At 44.4% G+C, this 24,290-nt stretch overlaps 1 non-coding gene across 1 annotated transcript; it reads left to right on the top strand.

Moving 5' to 3' along the window:
* Window positions 1-4,740: 4,740 nt before the first annotated feature.
* Window positions 4,741-4,855, top strand: LOC138286805 (U5 spliceosomal RNA). The gene has a single exon (XR_011202081.1). It is a non-coding gene; the product is annotated as a U5 spliceosomal RNA (small nuclear RNA).
* The last annotated feature ends 19,435 nt before the right edge of the window (window positions 4,856-24,290 follow it).

Raw genomic sequence — 24,290 nt, 5'->3', positions numbered from 1 at the left:
AATCCACCTACAACAGTAAGCAGGGTTTCTCACTACCATTCCAGACATACTAAACATGCCCACGCTATTCCTTATAGATCAGAAGATACCACTTAGGCATATGTCAGGGCATTCCCAATACAATCCTATGAGAGGAGCAGCACTCACAGTAGGCTGTTTGTCACTACTGGGACATGTAGTAGATAAAGACATATGTCCTACCTTTTACATACATATCACCCTGCACATAGTGCTATCTAGGCCCTACCTTAAGGGTGACGTAGGGGTAGCAACAAGGGAGTTTAGGCTTTGGCAAGTAGTTTGAAACTTGCCAAGTCAGTGTGCCGGTAAACTGCACATGCAGGCCCTGCAGTGGCAGGCTTGAGATGTACATGTTTGAAAGGCTACTTCTGTGGGAGGCGCAATCTGCACTGCAGGCCCACTAGTAGCATTTAATTTAAAGGCCCTGGGTATATGCTATACCACTTTACAACGGACTTATGGGTAAATTAAGTAAGACATACAGGTCTAAACCAATCATACCAAGCAGTAGAGGAGAGAGCACATGCACTTTTTGCCCAGAGTCCTAAAGCTAACAAAAAGAGGGTCAGAAAAATAGGAGAAGAGAGGTAAAACGTTTGGGGATAACCCTGCAGAAAGTACCATTTCCAACAGACATACTGTGCATTCTGTTCCTACCACACCCCAACATTCCACTCACATCACACAGCAGGCTAAGCAGTGATGACTAGTAGTACAGAGATCAAGGATACTACAGTGGCATTACCAGGATTGGCTATAAGCATCCTTGTGATGCCTACTGCCACTTGTAAATCAGTAGGGAGCTTGGTACAGCTTCCAAAGAATAGCTATTCAGACTAGTTCCTGCAGCACAAAGCTAGTGGCAGACTGGACCATGATGACTTGTATTCCGGATGGCCCCTCCCATCACCTGATACCACTATTGATCAGTGACTGGCATTGAGAGGGCTTAAGCGTCTCATGAGACAAACCTCAACAGTTTGTCTAATAGGAGCATGGCAGCAGAGTATGTTATGGGGCACCAATGATGAGATGACGTCTCTTCTGCCTTCTCTCAATCCTTGTTGTATTTTAAACCAAACGGCTGCTGTGTGTGCTCTGCATTAGTGACTCTAAGGGCCAGATTTACAAAGATGCCAGGCAACGCAACGCAGCACCCAAAGTTGCTGCGCTGCATGACAAGGAAACAGCATGAAAGCACCATTTCTTCAGAGATTTGACACTCTCCTCCTCTCTTCCAAGCTATGGCGCTCACATCACCATAGTGCAAGGGTACCATAGGTTTTGTACGGGGAGGGTACAGTTCCAGTACAAAATACTATCCCTAGATAAAATGCAAAGCTTATCTTACTTTGGGTGTGTGCTGTACAGTGCAGCACATATGCAAAGTTGGAAAAGAAAGGAGAAATAAAAAAATGTCTCCTTTTGACGCCTGCTTCAAAGTGGCATTTGGCTCAAAACCCTGTCTCCTATTGTTAGTAGATAGGGTCAAAAAGTTTGGGTGGTAGCACGGAATGCCTATGTACCTCCCATGGAACGCCCCTCTGATGCAGAGTAACACAACGCTACTCTTCCATACAAACCAACGCAAATATCAATTTGTGTTGGACTGTAAATCCTGAAAAGTCTTTTGCCCCAGGTCTGTGTTATATAAGTAACGTAAACCTGACACAAAAATCATTATAAATCGGGCCTTATGATTTGTACTACAGTCCTTTACAAAAGTGTTAAACATACTTTCTCTGCACTGTCCCACATGGTGGCCCAGCAACCAACCAAACACTTTATACGGAACATGGCATATTCATCCAAATATACTGTTTCAGTAGTTACCTTGTGCTCCCAAAGCTGAAGTTCTGGCCCAAGTGTTGGACCTAGAAATGTTGTTTTTGGAGGAGCAGAAATATTTTGCGATGGTGGGCAATCAGTTTGTAGTTTATTAGTCCCTGAGTCTCCTTTTCAATCAGTGAGTCCATGTTAGAGGTACACAATCCTAATGTCGTCCATCTGTGCATTTGCAGTGTTCTTTTTTTGCCTGACATTTTCTCATCTTGCTGTGTGAAATATTTGAAGAAACTCATGCATATGCGAGAAAACAAACAGATCCTGCTTTTCTTATCTAAAAATAGAAACCGCTCCTCACAAAGAACCCGCAGGTTAGAAAAAATTATTTTGCTAAACCAAGGTTCAGCTCTCTGAATCTTTTGAGGTCCTGCTCGTAATCTAACGAGGATCCCTCTCTGGAGAATTTGTTTTCCAATTGACTTCTTGTAAGGTAAGTGACATTTATTTGTATTTTAGTGAATACATAAGTGTTTGATTTAGTTTTTAGGTCAATCATGCAAGCGCTCTGGCCTGTTGTAATCTATCTGTGGGCTTTTAACCACGCCCACTGCATGCACGCCCAACCCTATCACTCGTTCATGGGCTTGCCTTTCGAAAATTCTTTGTTATCACTGGTAAATGCTTTACGTTTGTCCCTCTTTGGGGCAGTTGTGTTACCGCCTTGGACACCGACCATGTTACATGGACAATTGCACTTTTGCCAGTATGTCTGACTGCGAGCAAACTTCTTTCCTTTGTGTATCTCCTTCACGCTCATGGCGACCGTGGTGCTTTCAATCGGCTCGCTTATGTCAACTGTTACCTTTCACTTTCAATTTATTTAGCAATAAAAGTCTAGTGAGGAATTTACAACGCTAATAGCTCTAACTTGTTCCTCTTTGCCAATGCTTGTTTTGTTACAGCAGCTGACACAGCCTTATAGGCTTCAGGTACTGGCTCATTCATTGTCTGCGGAAAGAATAGTGTGGGCGTGTCAGACCTTATTTGCTTTTATATTATTACGATAAGGTGACACATATAGGGTAAGTCATCTATTACCCTCAGAGGTCGACTCAGACAGGAGTGTGAAATCATCCAAGTAGACACTGTGAACCAATACACATCAAATATAACATCAGATAATCAACATAATCAATTGGAGTCAGTAATATAAACACACCATGAGCTATGTGCCCATGAATCACCACACTAGTTTAGTAAGTGCTAAGTTCACGTAAATCAAGCGCAAGGCCAAATCATAGAAATACAGGCTGTCCAAAACGCCTGAAAAATCTACATTTAACTAGAGCATTCAACATAAGACATTAAAAAGAATAATGCAGAACAACAATAAAATCAAGTAGAAAATAGAAATGGCATACATTTAGTTGTGCGACTGAATGAAATCACAATCAATTAATATACATTTAAAAATAGATTTACGTCAGGGGTCCCTTACCAACTCTTTAATTCGAAAAACATGTGTTGGCTTCATGCAAAAAGGAAAAATAGGACAAAAAATTATTTTGGAAAACATCAAACTAGGGTGATAATCAAAATAAGCTCTTCAGGACACAGCATCAGGACATTGAAGGGAAACAGTTCAGTAAGTTGGGTCTACTATGACTGAACTGTTAGAATCATAGGCAAAGACTATGCAGCATCATCTGAATAGAACTAAAGCTAAACGGAATCTGACAGAACTGACAAGATGCTCAGAAAATGGACATCACCTAAAACTTTGCTATATAAAAATCCCCAAAGTTAGTAACTAAACTATTGGACATGACTATGGGGTGGTTTCGTTTGCAACTAATAAACATCATCTGCACTTCAGATGTATCTCTTGACGATTTCTGCTGCCATGATTGGTTTACAATGTCACTCCTCTATTGTCTCCTTCGGACACCAGCTTCTGTGATTAATTACATTTAAAACTATATAAAAACATAAAATGTGTTTCCTGTCAAAAAATGAAACTCGAGCAAGAACAAAATGTTACATGAAAAACACAACATTGAGCACTGAAGTCTATTGTTTATTTTGTAGGTTATTATCTCATCTCAGGAAGGACAAATGCTGCAAGCAAAGAACATAACTTTTCCACAGTGTGCAAATCACAGAGGATGCTTGAAGAAACATTATTTTTGCAAAGCTAGCATTCTTTAAAACATTGGGTCTCTGGAAAATTACTAAAACGTGAGGCCTTTAAACTAGTGCTAAGCATGATGATTAAAGCATTACGTTTAAATTTAAACCATTAACCTTTTAATGAATCATTAATACTTATCTTGTCAGTGTATTTAAACATGATTAAACAAAATATATTTTCATTAGTCATTATTTAATTTCATGTCAAACTTCTTTGTGGTTCACACCATAGTAGGCACATTTCAAAGTGCACAGGTTTCAGTTAGGCCTTTAAACACAAGTTATTTCATTATTTCATACTACGTTTTAGTGACACATTGTTATTAATAATATTTCATCTCTAACAATAGCAACGAACCTGCGAGCATGCTTTGACGTAGGCAAATAAAAATCCCCTTTTTGGATGCCACCGGTCCTCACAAAGCCCGTGTGAGGCACCATTCAAAAAGTGCAGAATTAAGGGAGCCGACAATACGACTTTAGCAGGGAAACTATTGTGGTGCAGCCTTTCCTGTCACGTGACCTACGACTACATTTACATAACCATTATTCTGTCACTTCTGAGTCGTCCTGTTGTTTCTTTTTGTAAAAGCAAGGGTTTTATCAATGTACTGGATTACAACAATTATTATAAAGTGGTTGTATTTTTAAAAGGGTTTTCTAAGATGAACTTAGTAAACTAAATCACCCTGACAGTCTGTGGAACAATGCTTCCTGCCACCTTAGTCGGCGGCCGTGAAAGATATACTCTGTTTTCTCTTCAAACCGTATAAATCTTTTACCTTTTACTAAAGATTTCTATGGAGAGGAATATTTAAGAGTTGCACTTAATTTTGTAAACTCTGCCAAGTGCAGGATTACCCTTAATTAGAAAACAAAGGTATAACTATATAGTAGACAGATATACTATTTGCTGATTCCTCATGTGCGACAACTTTATTTTGTTATCCATCGGGGAGTGATTCTTACTGTGATGTGGTTAACCTATAACCCTGTTCCATGACATATAAGAAGGATGTATGCTGCACAATAAACTCCATATCATCTGAAAGGATCCACTACTATGTGGGAAGCAGCGATATTTAAAAGCAGGTAAGGAAGGATCAATCGGTAAAAGAAACACGCAACTATATCCAATCTGGGTTTTATTTCTGAATCAGTCTTGCTCCTCCTTTCTCATTGATTAAGTATACATTTACAAACATATATATTTATATATTTATTTATATATATGTATGTAAAATGTACATCTAATGAATTTGAAACTGGTGGATAAAGTTTGAATCCAGCACAATTAATCTCCTATGATGTCCTGGGAAAATCATTTAATCAATCCTTGCCTAAAAACGACAAGCAATAGCAAAGCCAATAGGTCCGACTTATGTAAGATCTATTGGCTATGTCTATGATATTTCTTAGCCATGCACAGCAGCGTGGCTGCTATGCAACATGGCTCAAAGTAAAAAAAAAAAAAAAAAAGAATTGCAACAGCGCAGTCAACGCTTGCTCCATCATAGTGCTTTTTTATTTGATTTTGAACCAGGCTGCACTGCAGCCGCGCAGCTGCACAACAAGGCAAAAAGATTGACAAAGCCAATAGGTCTCGTATAGATGACACCTACAGGCTTTATCAATGCTTGGGAAAAAAGCGATATGATGAGGCTAGCGCTGGAGGTGTCTAACGTATTCATTAGGTCGAGCACGCAATCGCTTTGACCTGTTGTAATCTATTTGTGGGCTTTAACCACGCCCACTGCCCGCCCAACACTATCACTCGCTCATGGGCTTGCCTTTCAAAAATCCTCTGTTATCATTGGTAAATGCTTTACATTTATCCGTCGTTGGGGCAGTTTTGTTACTACCTTGGACACCGACCCTGTTACATGGATAATTGAACGTTCGCTGATATGTTTGACTCCTTTTATGTCTCTCCTTCGTGCTCCTGCTCATGGTGGCTGTGGCACTTTGAATCGGCTTGCTTATGTCAACTGTTTTACTTTTCATTTTCAATTTATGTGGCAAGAAAAGTCAAGTTAGGAATTTACAATGCTAACAGCGAAAACTGGGGCAAATGCAAGACCCATTGCATTGCAAATGCTTGTTTTTCTTTGTCTCTAGCTGTGGAGTCTCCTTTTCGAATACTACTCGGCTTTTCAAATAAAATGAGTGATACCCAGGTGTATGACTATTGTCTTCTGTTTTTGCAGTGTCCTAAGTAACAAGCATTGTAAAAGCCAATCGCTTTCCCCTTGGCTAGCTGTAGGAAAATGGCTCCCTGTTGCAGTTACCCCCCACTTTTTGCCTGCTATTGATGTTGACTTGACTAAGAAGTATGCTGGGACTGTGCTAACCAGGCCCCAGTACCAGTGTGGTTTCACTAAAAATGTACCATTGTTTCCACAATTGGCACACCCCTGGCACACAGATAAGTCCCTTGTAAAAGGTACCAGTGGTATTAAGGGCCATGTGACCAGGGAAGGTCCCTAAGGGCTGCAGCATGTGTTGTGCCACCCTAAGGGACCCCTCACCTAACACATGAACACTGCCCTTGCAGATTGTGCATTTTGGTGGGGAGAAAAAGGCAAAGTTGATATGGCATCTCCCTCAGGATGCCATGCCCACAAAATACTGCCTGTGGCATAGGTACGTCACCCCTCTAGCAGGCCTTACAGACCTAAGGCAGGGTGCACTATACCAAAGGTGGGGGCATAGCTGCATGAGCAATATGCCCCTACAGTGTCTAAGTCCACTCTTAGACATTGTAAGTACAGTGTGGCCATATTAAGTGTATGGTCTGGGAGTTTGTCAAAACTAACTCCACAGCTCCATAATGGCTACACTGAAGACTGGGAAGTTTGGTATCAAAATAATAAACCCACACTGTTGCCAGTGGTGGATTTATTAAAAATGCACACAGAGGGCACCTTAGAAGATGCCCCCTGTATTTTACCCAATCCTTCAGTGCAGTACTGACTGGTCTGTGCCAGCCTGCCACTGAGATGAATTTCTGACCCCCTGGGAAGAGATCCTTTGTGCTCTCTGAGGCCAGGAACAAAGCCTATACTGGGTGGAAGTGCTTCTCACCTCCCCCTGCTGGAACTGTAACACCTGGCGGTGAGCCTCAAAGGCTCATGCCTTTTGTTACAGCACCCCAGGGCATCCTAGCTAGTGGAGAAGCCCGCCCGTCCGGCCACTGCCCCCACTTTTGGTGGGAAAGCTGGAGGAGATAATGAGGAAAACAAGGAGGAGCCACCCACCAGTCAGGACAGCCCCTAAGGTGCCCTGAGCTGAGGTGACTCCTGCCTTTAGAAATCCTGCATCTTGAGATTGGAGGATTCTCCCAATAGGAATAGGGATGTGGCCCCTTCCCCTCAGGGAGGAGACACAAAGAGGGTGTAGTCACCCTTCAGGACAGCAGCCATTGGATACTGCCCCCCAGACCTAAACACACCCCTAAATGTAGTATTTAGGGGCGACCCTGAACCCAGGAAATCAGAGTCCTTCAACCTACACAAAGAAGAAGGACTGCTGAGCTGAAAGCCTTGCTGAGACGACGGAGACAACAACTGACTTGGCCCCAGCCCTACCGGCCTGTCTCCAGACTCAAAGAACCTGCACAGCAACACATCCGACAGGGACCAGCGACCTCTGAGGACTCAGAGGACTGCCCTGAAACCAAGGACCAAGAAACTCCTGAGAACAGCAGCACTGTTCACCAACAGCAACATTTTTGCAAGTTTGAAACAACTTTGAAAGAACTCTCCCTTCCCGCTGGAAGCGTGAGACTTCTCACTCTGCACCCGACGCCCCCGGCTCGAGCTCCAGAGAACATACACTACAGAAAGGACTCCCAGGTGACTGTGACAACGTGAGTAACCTGAGTCGACCCCTCTGCGCCCCGACAGCGATGCCTACATAGAGGATCCAGAGGATCCCCCTGACCGCGACTGCCTGGTAACAAGGAACCCGATGCCTGGACTAAGCACTGCACCCGCAACCCCCGGAACTGAGAGGAACCAACCTCCAGTGCAGGAGTGACCAGCAGACGGCCCTCTTCCTAGCCCAGTTGGTAGCTGGCCTGAGAATACCCCCTGTGCCCTCCCTGCATCGCCTAGGTGACCCACAGGTCTCTCCATTGCTTTGAATAGCAAACCCGAAGCCAGCTTTGCACACTGCACCCGGCCGCCCCTGTGCCGCTGAGGGTGTGTTTTGTGTGCCTGTTTGTGTCCCCCCATTGCTCTACAAATCCCCCCCTGGTCTGCTACCCTAAGACGCAGGTACTTACCTTCCAGCACCCCTGTTCTCTATAGGCGCCTATGTGTTTTGGGCCCTCCTTTGACCTCTGCACCTGACCAGCTCTGTGTTGCTGGTGCGGTGACTTTGGGGTTGCCTTGAACCCCCAACGGTGGGCTGCATATGCCCAGGAGACTGACTGTGTAAGTGCTTTACTTACCTGAGAAGCTTAACCATACTTACCTCCCCCAGGAACTGTTGATTTTTGCAGTGTGTCCACTTTTAAAATAGTTTATTGCCATTTTAACCTATACTGTGTGTACTACTGCTTTAATTCAAAGTTCCATACTTACCTGTGTGAAGTACCTTGCATTTTATGTACTTTCCTCAAATCTTGAATCTTGTGGTTCTAAAATAAATTGAGAAAATATATTTTTCTATATAGAAAACTATTGTCCTGGAGTTAAGTCTTTGAGTGTGTGTGTTCCTCATTTATTGCAAGTGCTTAACACTACCCTCTGATAAGCCTACTGCTCGACCACACTACCACAAAATAGAGCATTAGTATTATCTAATTTTGCCACAATCAACCTCTAAGGGGAACCCTTGGAGTCTGTGCACGCTACCTCTCACTTTGAGATAGTATATACAGAGACAACTTCCTACACCAGTGCATATTAGTGAGCTGAAGACCTCTGGCTTTTAGAGGCGTCCCTATTTTGCAGTGCTCACATGGTTGTCGGGCCTCACCCTATCTTCAATCCAAAATACTTTCAGAGTTGCATGTATGATATTTACACATTTTCTGACTTTTGTGTTCTTGTGCCTCCTTTCCTTGTCTGAGGGGATGCGCCATAAGTTGGATGATTAACATACCGCTTGTATCTGGCTTGAACACTCTCCCTCTAAATTCGGATGTTCTGGAATTTTCCCAGCAAGTATGGGATACAACAAGGACATAAGTGTGAGATAGTTACCTTTATGTTGACATGGGTATACTTCGTCTGTGGCTGTTTAGATGTATCACTACCTTCCAACTGCCATGTCCGCCATCATTTGGAAAACATGCTCCACTTGAACTCTGTAAGAAATGTTGTATAATTTTACTTACTTGCATTGTTGGCAATGCAAAGTGTCTTTCACAAACACTTTTTGCAAAACACAAGCAATCAAGTGAAGGTACAGTAATGCAGCCTTTAATTTTACAACACTGCAACGATACAGTATGTGTTATGTATGTTGAAAAACCTAATAAAGAAATATTATTTAAGAAAAGTTAGTCCTGTTAAAGAGGTACCTTCTCAAGTCTGCTTGTTCGTGTTGGTGAAAGCTGCAAGGAGGAGGCTGTTGGTGTGAGGAGCAGATCAAACATCACAGACAATTGTTGCTGGAGTGCAAAATGCTGGCAGTCACTGCAGCTTCGTGGTGGCGATCGTTGTTGTCTGTCAGTGTCGGCATGAAGTGCAGGTCTCATGTTGTAGGTTATTGCAGGCAGTCGCTGCTGGCATGAAGACCAAGCCCCACTGTAGGTTCACATTGGAAGCTGTTGCGGGCGGTCCAATCTATGCACAAAGGTCACTTTGCAGTCACAAGGAGCCACTATACATCTATATCTTCATCTTTTCTTTAAGAGAAGTTCACATGGATGCCAGCCATGAGTCCAGAACCTGGGGACACTCTTCGAACTCCACCAGCGGCAAGAAACTGGGCTCAGACAGGTCCAGTTGGTAATGGTCAGCTAGGCAGTTTCAGGGAGGCCTCTGGAAGCTTGTTGTGCCCCTGTAGTTCATTCAGGAGATCAGCCAACAGACCCTTGGAGTACTTTGTGTAGCCTGGGTTCAAGGCAAGCAGATCTAGTCTTCCGTCTGCAGTCAGCAGGGCAATTCCTCTTCCTCAAACAGCAGGGCAGCTCTTCTTCTGCTCTTCCACCGGTCCAGAAGTGTACTAATGAGAGGTTCTGAAGGTGCCACTTTTACACCGTGGTGCCAGCTTTTGTGTGTGGGATTCCCTGCCTATCACCTAAACAGGTTTTGGTCAGTTTTTCTCTTTCCCCTGGGTTTGGTTCCAAACTGTCTAGGGTGGCAAAGGCAAGGGCAGTCCTGGTATCAGCTTCCTTTGTGTGAGCTTCAGACAGGGTCCTTTGAATTGTAATCAGGGCACAGCTCGTCCCCAGCCTTATTGTCAGAGGGACCCTCTTCCTCCACACCTAGGCCTCTTTTGTCTCAATTTCTGGAAGCAAGACACAAAACACCGCAGAAGAGCCATTCACAGTCATGTGACCTTGGAGAACAGGCAGAAAAGCACATTTGGTTTAGAGCAGAAACCCTCCAACTTTCTAAAAGTGGAATTTTTAAAATTGTAACTTAAAATCCAACTTTACCATTAAAGAGGATTTTAGATTACAATTCATTTAAGTGCAAACAGCATATCCCTCTCTGAGCCCAATCTTAAGTTCTCACTTATTAGGTGTAATAAGGTAATCCAGTGTTAGTCTATAGTCTTAGAATAGCAAAAACATTAAAAAGGATGGAATAGGGCTGGCAAAGGTTTATTTTGACAGTTTGAAAGGACAGTTTAAAACTGCACTACAGGCTACAGTGTCAGACCTCAGGCATATTTTAAAAGGCTATTTTAATGGTTGGCACAATGAGGTCTGGAGACCCACTGGTAGCATTTAATTTATGGGCCCTGGGTACATATAGTAATGAATACTAGGGGCTTACAAGTAAATTAAATGTACCAATCAGGCATAGGACAATTTTACCATGTTTTCAAGAGAGAACACAAGCACTTTACCACTGGCTAACAGGGGAAAAGTGCATAGTTCTAAAAGTCAACAAAAAATGGGTCCAGCAAAGGAAGGCAAACATCGAGGGTGACCAGGCAGAAAAGGCCAGGCCCAACAGCCTACGTTTTCAGATTGAAGAGAATTTGTAAGGACACACAAGCAGGACAAGAGCAAATCACAGTATGCATGCAGGCGCTGTACTGGTGCATAATTCTCATGACTTAAACACCTAAAGAATCACTTTCCATTCCCACCTCTAATTTGCAGGAATATGCTCAAGTGACAATTGGAAAGAGTCCAGTGACTAAGATCTCTAGGGGACTGTATTTGTGAGAAAAATCATTTCACCTTTACTTAAGCCAGAAGGATTAATTTGCCTATTTGGTGATTTGGTTCTCTGAGTCTGGTTTGGGGCCCTTCGTCAAGATTGCAACCTCAATGGAGATATGTATGAAAGGGCTGAGGGACACAATTTCTCCAGCAACTAATCTTCCATAGTTTAAGATGTTACCCAAATGTTCCTACACGTCAATCAAGGAATCCTTTAGTGAAATAAACAGGCAACAATTTATGAATCAATAAAACGCCTCGCAAATGAGTTTCTTTTCTAGAGGCATTTGAACTCCCACAGAACAATACGTGCTACTAGCACCACTCTTTCTCATGTTCTTACCTCCACAATACAGGTGATGTCTCCAGGAGCTCTGCTTTTTATCTTCTGGGTTTGAATTATTGAATCTTTTCATGGCTTTCAGTCTGGGGGATTGAAAGCACCACTGTTTTGCTCTACCAGGCTGTGTGAAATGGAGGTGTGACCTGACCTGTTACCATTGTGATCAAATAAATATTTGGCAAGATTACCCTCACACAAATTGTGTAAACTGCATGGATCATGACTTAATTGACCATGGCTTCTGCATATCTTTCACTGTAAGGTAAAGAAAGATAGGAGAGCTCATGAAAGCCATGCACTTTGAATTGCATCCAAAGTGGCTTCTATATTGTCTCCATCTAAAACAAGGTCAGATTCCAGCTCTCTCCATGGTAGGGATATTTGGTGTTCCAGGCAGCACAGGCCATTGAGATCCAGCACCTACATACCTTCACCTGACTGCTCGCTGGAGTACTCCCATGATCCTAAAGGACCTTTCCCTGCTCCGAATAATGTTGCACTGTGGCAAGGACACATCATGACAATGATGGCATGGACATGCAAGCCATTGCATTAATTGGAGCCATGACTCTCAACAACTGTGATATCAGCCTCCGTGTTGCTCCAGAAAGTTTCTATCTAGAGTGACATAGTGGGCAAAAACAATTGGACCGGAAAGAGATTAACTTAAGCATTCATCCATTGTTATTTGTTACGGTTGATGCCCTAAATGTAACCGGTATGCTCAGATTTTAGACCCTTGGTCACTGTGCCACAGCAACTGTAGATACACCTTGCTGACGAGGCCTAACTAGATTAAACACAGTCTGCTTGCTTGTGTCCTGACCTGGAAAAGATCTGGCACTGCAGTTCTGTATGAGCTGTTCTTATTAGAGCAAGATGAAGACTGATTTGCATGTGGTAGGTCTCTGCATAGAGTGGCACAAAGGGCAAAAACGATGGACTGGAGCATGGCCCCAAGTCATCACTAGTGGCTGTGATTAAATCAAGCATTTCTTCCATGCCCTACTTGTTTAATCCGGGTCAGGTGGCACTTGAAGATGTCAACAATCCTTCAACCATCTTTCTTCTTATTTCCCCGCTTTCTCCCCAGAATCTCCTGATATCAATATGTATAAAAAATGTTTGTCTGGTTTGTTACCACACATCATAGCTGCCACCTTTTCAATATGTTATCATGAAAAATGACATTGACCTGACTACTGTTACTGCTGTTTGTCAGTGCTCCTGCTGCTCGATAGATCAATAAATGGATTAAAAGAAGTTAAAAAAATATATAATTTACAGTTACTTAGTCACTGCTGATGAAAGAGTTCTTGCTAATGTAGGAAGTTGGACTGGTGTGTGGGGGACACTATGGTGTTTGCACCTCCTACCAGGTCCAGGCAGCCCCTATTAGTTAGTGAGACAGTGTCTAGGAAGCCAGAGCTCTCTAGTGGTTGCTGCAGTGAGCAGCCAAGACTTATCTAGGAGGAGTGTAAAGCACTTGCAGTACCACAGCAGTCACACAGTAACTTATCTCACATAAAAGGAACCACACAGTGTTACAAAAATAAAGCTACTTTAATTAATACAGTAGCGCTGAACTAGATCACTTATAGGCAGTCCCCCCAACTGGAGGTAAGTTCACACTATATATATATATATATATATATATATATATATATATATATATGAGTGTGTGTATGTGTGTGTATATGTATGTATATAATATAGATATATAGGAGTGTGTGTATGTGTGTGTATATGTATGTATATCATATAGATATATATGAGTGTGTATATGTATGTATATATATATATATACATATATATATGTATATATATATATATATATATATATATATATATACATACAGTACAGTACAGTAAGTATTAGGAATTAGCATAGAAAAACAAGCATTGAAAAAAAATAGCTAGGGCCCTATACGGGGGCCAAACCATATACTAAAATAGTGGAATGCGAAGTTAGGTCCCCCACTCAAGGATGTGGACTAGTTAAAAGGGAGCTAGGAGAACTGAGGACCCCAAGAGGTGAGTACCTAGGTGACCCCCAGTGACCAAGAGACCAGAGGTAAGTTACCTGGTCTTCTCCAGGGTTAACAACGGGATTTGGATAAGGAACTTTGCAAGAACAGGACCAGTCCGGTGGAACCCAATGGTGGATTCCAGAAGAAGACCTGCAAAAGAAGGGAACAGACTCCAGTCTACGATGGAGTGTCCAGGTGGGGCAGGAGCCACTACCCACCCTTCTGTGGATGAAGATCTGGGTCGAAGGAGGAAGATTAAGATCAGCTGTGGGGCCCAGGAGCTGCAGAGAGGTCCTTAGAGTCATGCAGATGATGTCCCACGATGGTCACCGGGTCACAGATGGTCAGTGGTCAGGAGGATCACCAACAAGCGTTTGTGAATGCAAATATGGACAGAAGAGGATTTGCAGAGAAGAAGAGGACCAGCAAAGTCCAGGCGACTCGACCCTTGGAGGGGAGTCCGGGCTGACCATTAGCAGTTAGGAGAGCCAGCAGAAGCAGTTGCAGTCCCTACAGGCAACCCACTGGCAGCAGGCACAGTAAGTTGCAGTGAGGCCCAATCAGCTCACCTGGAGGGGAGTTCCTTGTTGCTACAGCAGCAGAGGAGGGACTGTCCTTGCAAGGATGAAGTGCTGGAGGACAGGGCTACTTGGAGCCTGAAGGTCCCTTGGAGCAGGAGTCAACAAGGCTTGCTCACTGCAAGGGGTACTGTCCTGCAAGGGCAGGCAAGGGCTCACCGTCTCACAAGTTGGACAGCAGGTAGAGAGGACCAAGAGGAACACCTAGAACTACCACCTGTGTTGGAGGATCCATGCAGTTCCTGTGGAGAGCCGATCCCAGCAGCCGGACGTTGTTGCCTTACGTGCCTGCGGATGCAGGGAAGTGACACCTTCACTCCAAGTGAGATTCTTTCTTGCTTCTTTGGTGCAGCTGAAGTCTTGCCAACCCCAGAGGATGCACAGCCATGAAAATGTTGCAATTGATGGAAGAAGCCATAGAAAAAATGTTGCAAGGCGAGGTTGTCCTGAGAGTTGCAGGCCTGGTTGGTCCCACTGAAGTCCAACAGCTGTTCTGGTGGCCAGGAGCAGAAGAGGTTGATGCAAAGGGGTCTTGCATGCCGAATTTGGGGACCCACCTGCAAGGGCATCCCTAATTAGCCTTAACAGGGGGCTTGGTCACTCTGCAGGGTGACCACCTATCAGAGGGGGTCACTGACGTCAGTCACCTGTCCTGACTAGCCAGATGCTCCCAGGGGCCACTGCACATTTTGTTTCCAAAATGGCAGAATCAAGTGGCCACCTGGAGGAGCTCTGGGCACCACCCAGGGGTGGGTTTCCTCTGAGATCTGAACCTTGTCAGACAGGTTTCCCTGCTGCTGCTCCCACTGAGATTCAGGCCCCACTGTAGAGCCCGCATGTGCCAACAGGCATGAGTAACAAACAGGATGCAGAAGGACATGGGGCCCAACATTCAATCTCACCGAAATCCAGGATAGAGGCTGAAACATCAGAATCATAGCCTGAATATCCTGGACTCGCCGCTCAGGAGGATAAACCTAAAACTGCATTGTGTCTAGAGCAGCGATCATCTGAGAGGGAATCAGGTGTGACTGTTGCACTTTGACAGTGAACCCCAGCGAGTGCAGAAGGTTTGCCATAGCCTGAAGGCGGAAGATGACTGACTGGGGTGAGGCTGTCTTTAACAGCCAATTGTCACGGTAGGGGAAGAATGGAACCCCTGACCTCCGCAGATGAGCTGCAATCACCGCTATCATTTTGGTGGAACACCCATGGGGTGCTGGTAATGGCGAAACAGAGCACGGAAAACTGAAAGTGCTCATTGCCCATCGTGAACCGCAGGTATTGTCTGTGGGCAGGAAGGACGGGGATGTGGAAATATGCTTTCTGTAGGTCAAACGCTACCATCCAATCTCCCGGGTTCAGGGCAGACAGGACTTGGGCAAACGTGAGCATTTTGAACTTCTCTTTTTTTCAGGAAGAGTTTGTGAAGGTGCAGGTCTAGAATAGGATGAAGTCCTTTGTCCTTTTTTGGCACCGAAAAGTAGCAGGAATAACAACCACGACCTATGTCTAATGCAGGCACCCTCTCTATGGTTCCCTTGGCCAAGAGAGCCTGCACTTCCTGACAGAGGAAGGAGATATGGTACTCCATCAGCTGATCATAAGTGGGTGGCATGGGCAGCAGGGTAGTCACAAAAGGGAGGGAACAGGCCCTTTGGATAATCTGTAGGAGCTAGCGCCCTCTCACTGACCACCAGTGGCAAACGTGATGGTGTATCCTGCCTGCTGAAGCCCGTACGTCAAGACATTTATCTTCACTTCCACCATGGGCAACTGCAGGTCCAGGACCTCACCCACCGTACACACCATTATTTCAAAAGAGGCTCCATAGCCACGGTATCAGGAAAGACCAGACCAGTGTCATGTAAGGTGTCTAAATCGCTAGCTTCCACCAGTTCCTCATACCAGTTCCTGTGTCACTTATCGGGGGCTGGTAACCATAAGGGTCCATAGACCCCTCCTAATCATCTCCCTCTCCAGACCTATGGTACAAATAAGGCACTGGCTCTGCTACCGGAAGAGTAGGCTTGGTCTGCGCCAGAGTCAGCATCAGACAATGTCCATCTGGCTCTGTGTCAGAGTCTTGAATAAGGGCTCCACGAAAGGTCGCAGGACCTTCCAAGTGATCAAGACCTCAAGTGTTGCGGAATCGACTGACGTTGGGCGGCAAGCATCTTAAAGGAGCACTCCCTCAGCATCTTTGGATGCATTGCAGGGCAGTCCTTGCAGGTGTTGGAGTCGTGGCCCTGCTCCAAGCACCACAAACACACCAACTGGGGGGGTTTGTGACCAATATTTGCCTGTAACAGGCCCCACATGGTTTGAAACCAGCTGATTTCTTGAGTGACATACCTCACACCAGGAGAACATTTCTAAAAAAAATTGATAAAACTTTAAAAAAAGCCAGTCAAAAAGTGACTGGGAGGTAGCTCAGACCAGATCAACTCTATCTGGAGCATAAAGGAAAGAACTGATGTCAGCATGCTGGGGTGGTTCCTATATGGTTCCCTCACAAGTCACTTCCAGTGCGGACAACACCAATGCGGAGCCGAAAGATACCATCTACTGGCGCATAGGGGTACTGCTCGAAAATTTTCCAGATCCAGCCTGACACCTGGGTAATATTCTAATGTAAGGAACCTGCAGCAAGAAGTATCTATCAAATGATGACTTTTGCATGGCTGTGGTGGCAACACATCTCAGAAAATAGGAGATTTTCATCTATCTGTTTTGGGACACATGACTGATAAATGTCCCCTTTTTCTAAAGTGCAAAAACAACAAGGTGATGGATGGTATGCTTAAATGACTCCCAGCCAATGGCAATTATTCAGGCTGCATCCCAATTCATTGTTTTTCATCCACCATGCCACCTCAGTTTGAACCTAGCCACCTGCAAATCAGTCTTTACCCTATTCCACATGGGAATAGTCCAGCCTGAAATACCAGGTCAGTTCCTCCCTGAACCGTAACACAAGCAAACTAGGACCAGTATCGCCCTAGTTATTGGCTCATCAGCTAGGCACAGCTTGGTTCCAGTGACAGTGTGCACGGGACCCATGTCTAGGCATACCTGTCTCATTTAGGGAGACACACTAAAGTATATAAAAAGTGATGGATGGAATCCTTGAATTAATCTCAGTCACTGGTAATTACTCAGGGCTTTATCCCAACTTCTCATTATTTTGCACACCATGTCACCTCAGTTTAGACCCAGCTATATGCAAATTAGTCTTGACCGTGCTCCAAGCGTAACAGTCCACCCTGAGCAGACAAACCAGGTACTCCCTGACCTGGAACACAAGCAATACAGGACTGAATTCACCCTAGTTCTGGTCTCATCGCAGCTTGGTTCCAGTGACACAGTGTGCATGCGACCCACGTCTGATCATACTCATCCCACTTAGCGTGACTCACTTAAGTATACAAAAAGTGATGGATGAAATGCTTGAATTAATTGCAGCCATTGGTAGTTACTCAGGCTACATCGCAATCCATTGTTATTTTGCACACCATGGGTTGGAGGCAGCTAGGTCCAGTTGGCTCCCGCACTTTGTCTTTTTGAAGCCCCCGGGTAGGCCAAGTCCCAAGGGCATCCTTTAATTGGAGTGCGGGGAGGGAGGGGGTGCATACCCTCCCCATACCCCAGGGACCACCACCTCCCCAGGCTAAATTAATTAATGTCGTGGAGGAGGCCCATCGGCCTCCCCCACAGCCCCGGTGACCGCCACCTCCTGGGCGTTTAATCAATTAACAAGGGGGTTGAGCCATGATCATGGAGCAGGAATCCACACTACTAGGCCACCAGGGATTTTGTTTTTTATTGTTTTTGTTGGGAGAGCGACTCCTTAGGCAAGATCGCTCGCTGGGGGCACATTACATCTGTGTTTCGGACCAACTGGAAACCAGGGATTTCATATTTGTATGACTGCAGGGAGCGACCCCTTGGGGGGCCATTTTTAAAATGAATTCTGCCCCCCTAGAGTGCAGATCAGCCATTTTTAGGCCAATCTGCCCTCTGGTGGGTGGGGGGAAGCCCACTAAACACCCGGGATTTTATTGTTGTATGTTGGGGAGTGGCCCTTGGGCAAGTCAAGAGTTGCTTCCCTTTATGGGGGCAATGTTTTTGGCCCCCCTTGGGGGCAGACTGGCCATTTGTTTTTAGAAAACCACTAGACACCAGGGAAAGTTTCTGTGTGTGTGAACTGGAGTTTGACTGATGGTCTATGTGTGTGGGCTAGTGCTTTGATGGCAGTGTACTTGGACTGGCGTTTGGCTGGTGGGTGCATGGACTGGCGGTTGGCTGGCAATGTGCATGGACTGGCGCTTGGCTGGCAGTGTGTATGGACTGGTGCTTGGCTGTCACTGTATATGGACTGGTGCTTGACTGGCGGTGTGCATGGACTGGCACTTAGCTGGCAGTGTCCATGAGCTGGCACTTGACTGGCCGTGTGCATGGACTGGCCCTTGGCTGGGGGTGGAGGAACTGCCCATTGGCTGGTGGTGTGCATGGATTGGCGCGTGGCTGGTGTGCGTGGAGTGGCGTTTGGTTGGCAGTGTGCATGGACTGGTACTTGTCTGGCAGTGTGCATGGGCTGGCGGTGTGCGTTGGCTGGCTGTGTGCGTGAAGTGATTCTTGGCTGGTGGTGTGGTTGAAGTGGTGCTTCACTGGCAGTGTGCGTGGACTGGCGCTTGGCTGGCGGTGAGCAGGAACTGGCGTTTGGCTGATGATGTGTGTGGCTGGCATTTGCATGGTGATGGACAGACTTCATAGTGTTTTTGTTAGAAATGGGGTCTCTAGTTGGCAGAAGTATACACTTTTTTCCAAGTAGGGACCACAATCCTACTCAGGGTAGGTTACACACAATCCAAATTATCCTGTGTCCACCCTCTGGAAGCTTGGCACTGAGAAGTCAGGCTTAACTTAGAAGGCAATGTGTAAAGTATTTGTGCAATTAATCATGCAATAACACAGTATAAGCACCACAAAAATACACCACACAAGTTTAGAAAAATATAGAATATTTATCTGAGTTGATTAAGGTCAAAACGGTCAAGATTTGATAAAGGCATAGTGTTACATATCATATAATCAAGCCTAAATGGTCTTCTTTTCTAATGTCCTGTGTTAATTCCATTATAACAGAGTGAAAGGAGCATTTTTTATTTCACTTACTATTTCATTTGAAAGCATTTCAATAAGCTCATTTGTATAGCAGGACTCAAGAATTTAACGGTGCTTGCTTTTGTAATCAGATGTGTTAAAACAGGACCATATTTGGCCAAAAAGTTCAATGACTGCCAACAAGTTCCCACAATTTTTTCTCACAGTTTTTCTCTATGTCCTCTGAAAAGTAAATTGCAAGTTGACAACATGAGTGTAACACTGACAAACCTGCTCAGACTTTTGTCCAAACGTTCACCCGTTCTTAGTAGTCTGATTCTATTTGTGTATCAGTGGTGTCATTGTGCCTCCATTTTCCATGCCCAGCACAAGCCACTAAATGCGAGTGCGTCATTTCATGTTCTTTAATATTTTGGGGGCATGCCTTGCCAATCTTTTATACCAATAGACCATGCTTGCTCATAGGATGACAGTTTTCTATCTCCAATGAGCCAACAAGTTTCACAGTATGCACGGTGCATTTTTAAACAGTAGCACAACCACAGTCTTGGAGTTTTCCCCCCAGTGCTATTTGCAATGTAGTAGTACTTGGGGGGGGGGAAGCACCTGTTTTTATTATCTCCTGGGAAGCGTGCTCTAGGCTTGCGTAGGCCAATTCTAATAACAAACCTTTGTAACTCTCTACCTTGCTAGGGTTTATCTAGAAAGTTCCCTCTATCACTCGGGTACAAATCCTTGCAAAATTGACTACTGCTTGATTCTATTTTTTCTGAATATAATTCCCCATCCTCACTAATAATGTCTTCCATTTCTTCTTCTTTGTTTGCCAATCCTACTAAAACAAGTTGCACATTTTCTTCACTTGTTTTAGCCATTGGTAGCAGCCGTGACACATCTGGTGCACTTACAATGTCTGCACTTCCTTCAGTCATTTGTAAGACCAGGCTAATAGATTCATCTGGTGACGGTGTACTCTCAGTTTCTGAACTTCCTTCAGTCAGTGGTAGAAGTGCAGGCCCAGCTGGTGAACTTGCAATTTCTCCCCTTCCCTCTGCAATGGAAGGAGGCGCTGCTGACACAGTTTCTTTTAATTAATTTTGCTTTTTGCACTTACTGTAGTTATTGCCTGCAATGCTGTCACAATTGGTGCTTCAATGCTAAAAGGTACATCTGTGGTTTGATCAGAGCTCTGTAATGTTTGGCCATGTTATGGGACCAATTGTGATTGTGACAATCCTGCTTTGTCTCCTATTGATGATGCAGTTGCATCGCCTTCTGGTAGTGCTGCATGAGAAGATGATGCACCCTGACCAACCGAAGACCTAAACATTGAGTCAAATGTCATGATTTTGCCTTCAAACTGCTCTTGTTTGGATTTAATTTGGTGCTTTTGGGCACTGCTTAAATACTTTCTTGTTTGTTTATTTCTTTGAGTAAAATTGAATTGTAGAAAGTCAATGTGGTGGTAAAGTACACGACTGTGGAAGTAGCACTAAGAATATTTTTATGCACACCACAAAGATTGTAATTGAGGGTTTTGTTTCACCACTACTGCCTAGAGGGAAGGAAAATACAACACATTATTACTAAACACTACTGCAGCTTAAACGTGTTACACTAACTATTGATGCAAAGAGCTGGAGGAAGGGAGACAAGAAGAGAAGAGCTGGAGGAATAGATGCAAGAAGGCGAGTACTCAAGGGGAAGATACAAGACAGAAATAGCAGAAGGGATGGGATTAAGGCGGTAAAGGGACAGACCCAAGAAGACAGGAGATGAGGGGGAAGAGCTGTCTTGAATGTATTGTCTTGTAATATTTATAGAGGGCTTACTAGCCCTATGTGGAGCACTGAAGCGCTTGCCTACATGTGTAGCAGGCTACGCCATGTGTGGGATGTGTGGTTGGAAGGGTGTTGTCTTTGTTTTGACACCAAGTGGGAAGTGTTTCCATGTTGTGTATGAGGACCGCTGACTAGGGTGCATGCAGCTTATCGTGCAATGGGACGCAGCGCTTAGCAATCTGATGGATTAAGAGGTGCGAGAGATATGCAGGCTTTTTGATTTTCATCTCTCTGCAGGCCCCTTGATGGTATTTCTTTTGTTCATAATCCTACTTTGGTGGTTAGTGCACTGAGTTGTCCGTTCTGATACATTGTGTCTACTGTTCAAAGTTAATGCTCCTGAGCAGGTATTGGTTGAAGCGTAGAGAATGGTGGAGATATCTGCTGGAATGGACTTTGTTAAAAGCATCCCATATTGGATCGTCATTGCGAGCTGTCAAGAAGCGGTCGCCGGTTGTAGTATGCAGCTAGTTGGATCAGATCAGAACAGTCACTGCAGCAGGTTCGGCTGACTGCTGTGTGCTTAGTCAAGGTGAGGATGAATGATGAGTGTGTGAGTGATGTATGGCGCAAGATGAGTGAGTTAAAGATGAGTGCGCGAGCGAGTCAACGACGAGTGTGCCAGTATTCCAGTGTGTGGGTGGGAGTGTTCCAGCGTCTGAGTTCAGGATAGTACTACTGCGTAAGTGTGAAGGTAGGTGAAGTTGGTGAACCATGCTTAAGAGTGTGCTCCTTGCAAGCTGCCTATAATGTGGTATTTTCATTTTCAAGTGAGACTGAGGCACCATGACACCCGGCCAGGTTCTTTCTACACACCATTCTCTGAATCTTTGTATAGAGATACAAATCAAAACCTGTATCCGCTATTTGCAGCTATGTACACTGCTTTAAATGATCTCTATGGATTAAATTATTTAAATCAGGAAAATATTCATTGCTCTTTAACTTAAAATTGAACTGCAATCGATTGTGAAATTGTATTTGCACCAAAAGAATGAAATAATGAATCAAATATTGTGACAGAAAAGGCACATAATAGTCTTTTACTGGGTGTTATCCTTTAATTTGGTATTTTCATCGATAATGGACATGGCAACACTAAAAAAAGCTATTGACAAATAATATTGTGACCTGATCTTTTTACAAATTCGTATTCGAGTCTATAAAGCCGGAGTACTAATTGAAGCACCATGGCTACCAGGAAAGGAGACCTGCTGACCATGCCAGTAGAATGCGATTGCAAGTAATCATTCTAATATTGGCATTGAAACAGGTACCTATAAATATATAATATAATAATGCCAAGGAGGAATGTTCCACTAATCACACATATGTTTGGTCAGTGACAGTTCTGTCTGGGCAGGGCTATGTCAAGGCTGAGCCTGTGCTTCCCTGAGTGACAAGTGTGGTACCTACCTGAGTTTTCCCCCATGCACACACGGCGTGTTGCTGAAGCACGGCTGAAGGTGTTCTACAGCTTAGCTGTGGCCAGAGAGAAGGATCTTCCTTCCCCGCCTTACCTTTCCGAAATGTCAGACTCACCACCAAGTTATGCTTGGCAGAGCAAAGTGACCTGCTCGGCAAGTACCAATGAAATTTGGGTCTGATAGCCCGAGTCCTGACCTATACAGGGCTTTATGAGCAGTACACAAGGCTTTAAAACTAATTTGCTTACCAACTGGAAGCCAGTGCAGCTTACAAGCTCAGCAGAGAATTTCTAGGATAAATCTTGTCGCTGCGTTCTGAACAGTTTGGTGTTTCTTCAGCAAATACTTGTTGATATTTAGATGAAGGGTATTGCTGTAGTCGATCCTCAAAGAGATCAATGCCAAAACTATACTTCTGAGCACTGATTGTGGAATGTAGGGAAACACTTTCCGCAATATTTTGACAATATTAAAACATGATGAAACTATCTGGCTCACCTGCAGATCAAAGGAAAGAAGATGATCAACAATGACCCCAAGATTTTTTGCAAAGTTCACCAGAGAAGACAACCTTCCCAATCCATCTGGCCACCAGTTGCTATTCCAGACCGAGGGCTGATCTCCAAAGATAATAACCTCAGTTTATCAGCATTTAACTTAAGGCAATTATCCCTCATCCAGACGTAGATTGCCTTCATACAGTTCTTACAATTAATGGCTATTGAGTGCCCATCATCTGTAATCGATACAATGATCTGCTTATCATCAGCATAATAAAACACCTGAAGACCAAAGGATTGGATCAGCTTTGTTAAGGGGAATAAACAACTTGGGGCTTAGTAAGGAACCCTGCTATACACAAGAAAGGGAAGAGGATTTAGATTTCAGCTGACCAAGGATAATTCCCTGTGTTTGTTCCTTTAAGAATGACCTAGAAGATTTGAGGCAGTATCTTTAAACCCCAACTGAGCTAAACAGGACGCAAGTAACACAAGGGAAACTGTGTTGAAGGCTGTGGGAAGATCTAACAAGATCAGTGCTACAGTCTGACCCGCATGAACCAGCAAAGTGATGTTATTTACCTCCGAGACCAAGGTGGTTTCAGTAGAATGGCCACTATGAAACCCAAATTTTGACGGGTCCAGCAATTCATGGTCCTCCATGAATGTCATTGGCTGCCCATTCAAAGGTTTCGCCAGAATTTTTGCAGCAGTCGAAAGCTGGGATACAGGTCTCCGGTAGCGGTGAAGCCCTACGAGGGTCGAGAATGTGGTAATGTATCTTGCCTCTTCGGCAATGACTAGTTAATACCCGGACCGTAGGTCTAGCTTCGAGAACCACCTAGCTTCACCCAGTTCTCCGATGAGGTCATCTATCCTTGGGGAGAGGTGTCGTTCTCTTTTTATCGCTGCATTGGGTAGTCGCATATCCACACAGATTCTGACCTCTCCAGGTTGTTTCAGTTTTCTTGCTACCACAATTGGCGAAACCCATGGTGTTGGACCATTTTCCTTCTCTATAATGCCAGCAGCTTCGAGTTTCTCTAACTCTCGCTCCACGAGAGGTCTCAAGTGGAAGGCTATTCGTCTGTGTCGGA

The sequence above is a fragment of the Pleurodeles waltl genome, chromosome 3_2 (genome assembly GCF_031143425.1).
Source record: "Pleurodeles waltl isolate 20211129_DDA chromosome 3_2, aPleWal1.hap1.20221129, whole genome shotgun sequence".
Lineage (NCBI taxonomy): Eukaryota > Metazoa > Chordata > Amphibia > Caudata > Salamandridae > Pleurodeles > Pleurodeles waltl.
Note: the sequence above shows the minus strand (reverse complement) of the source record. Positions and strands in the feature narration are given on the sequence as shown.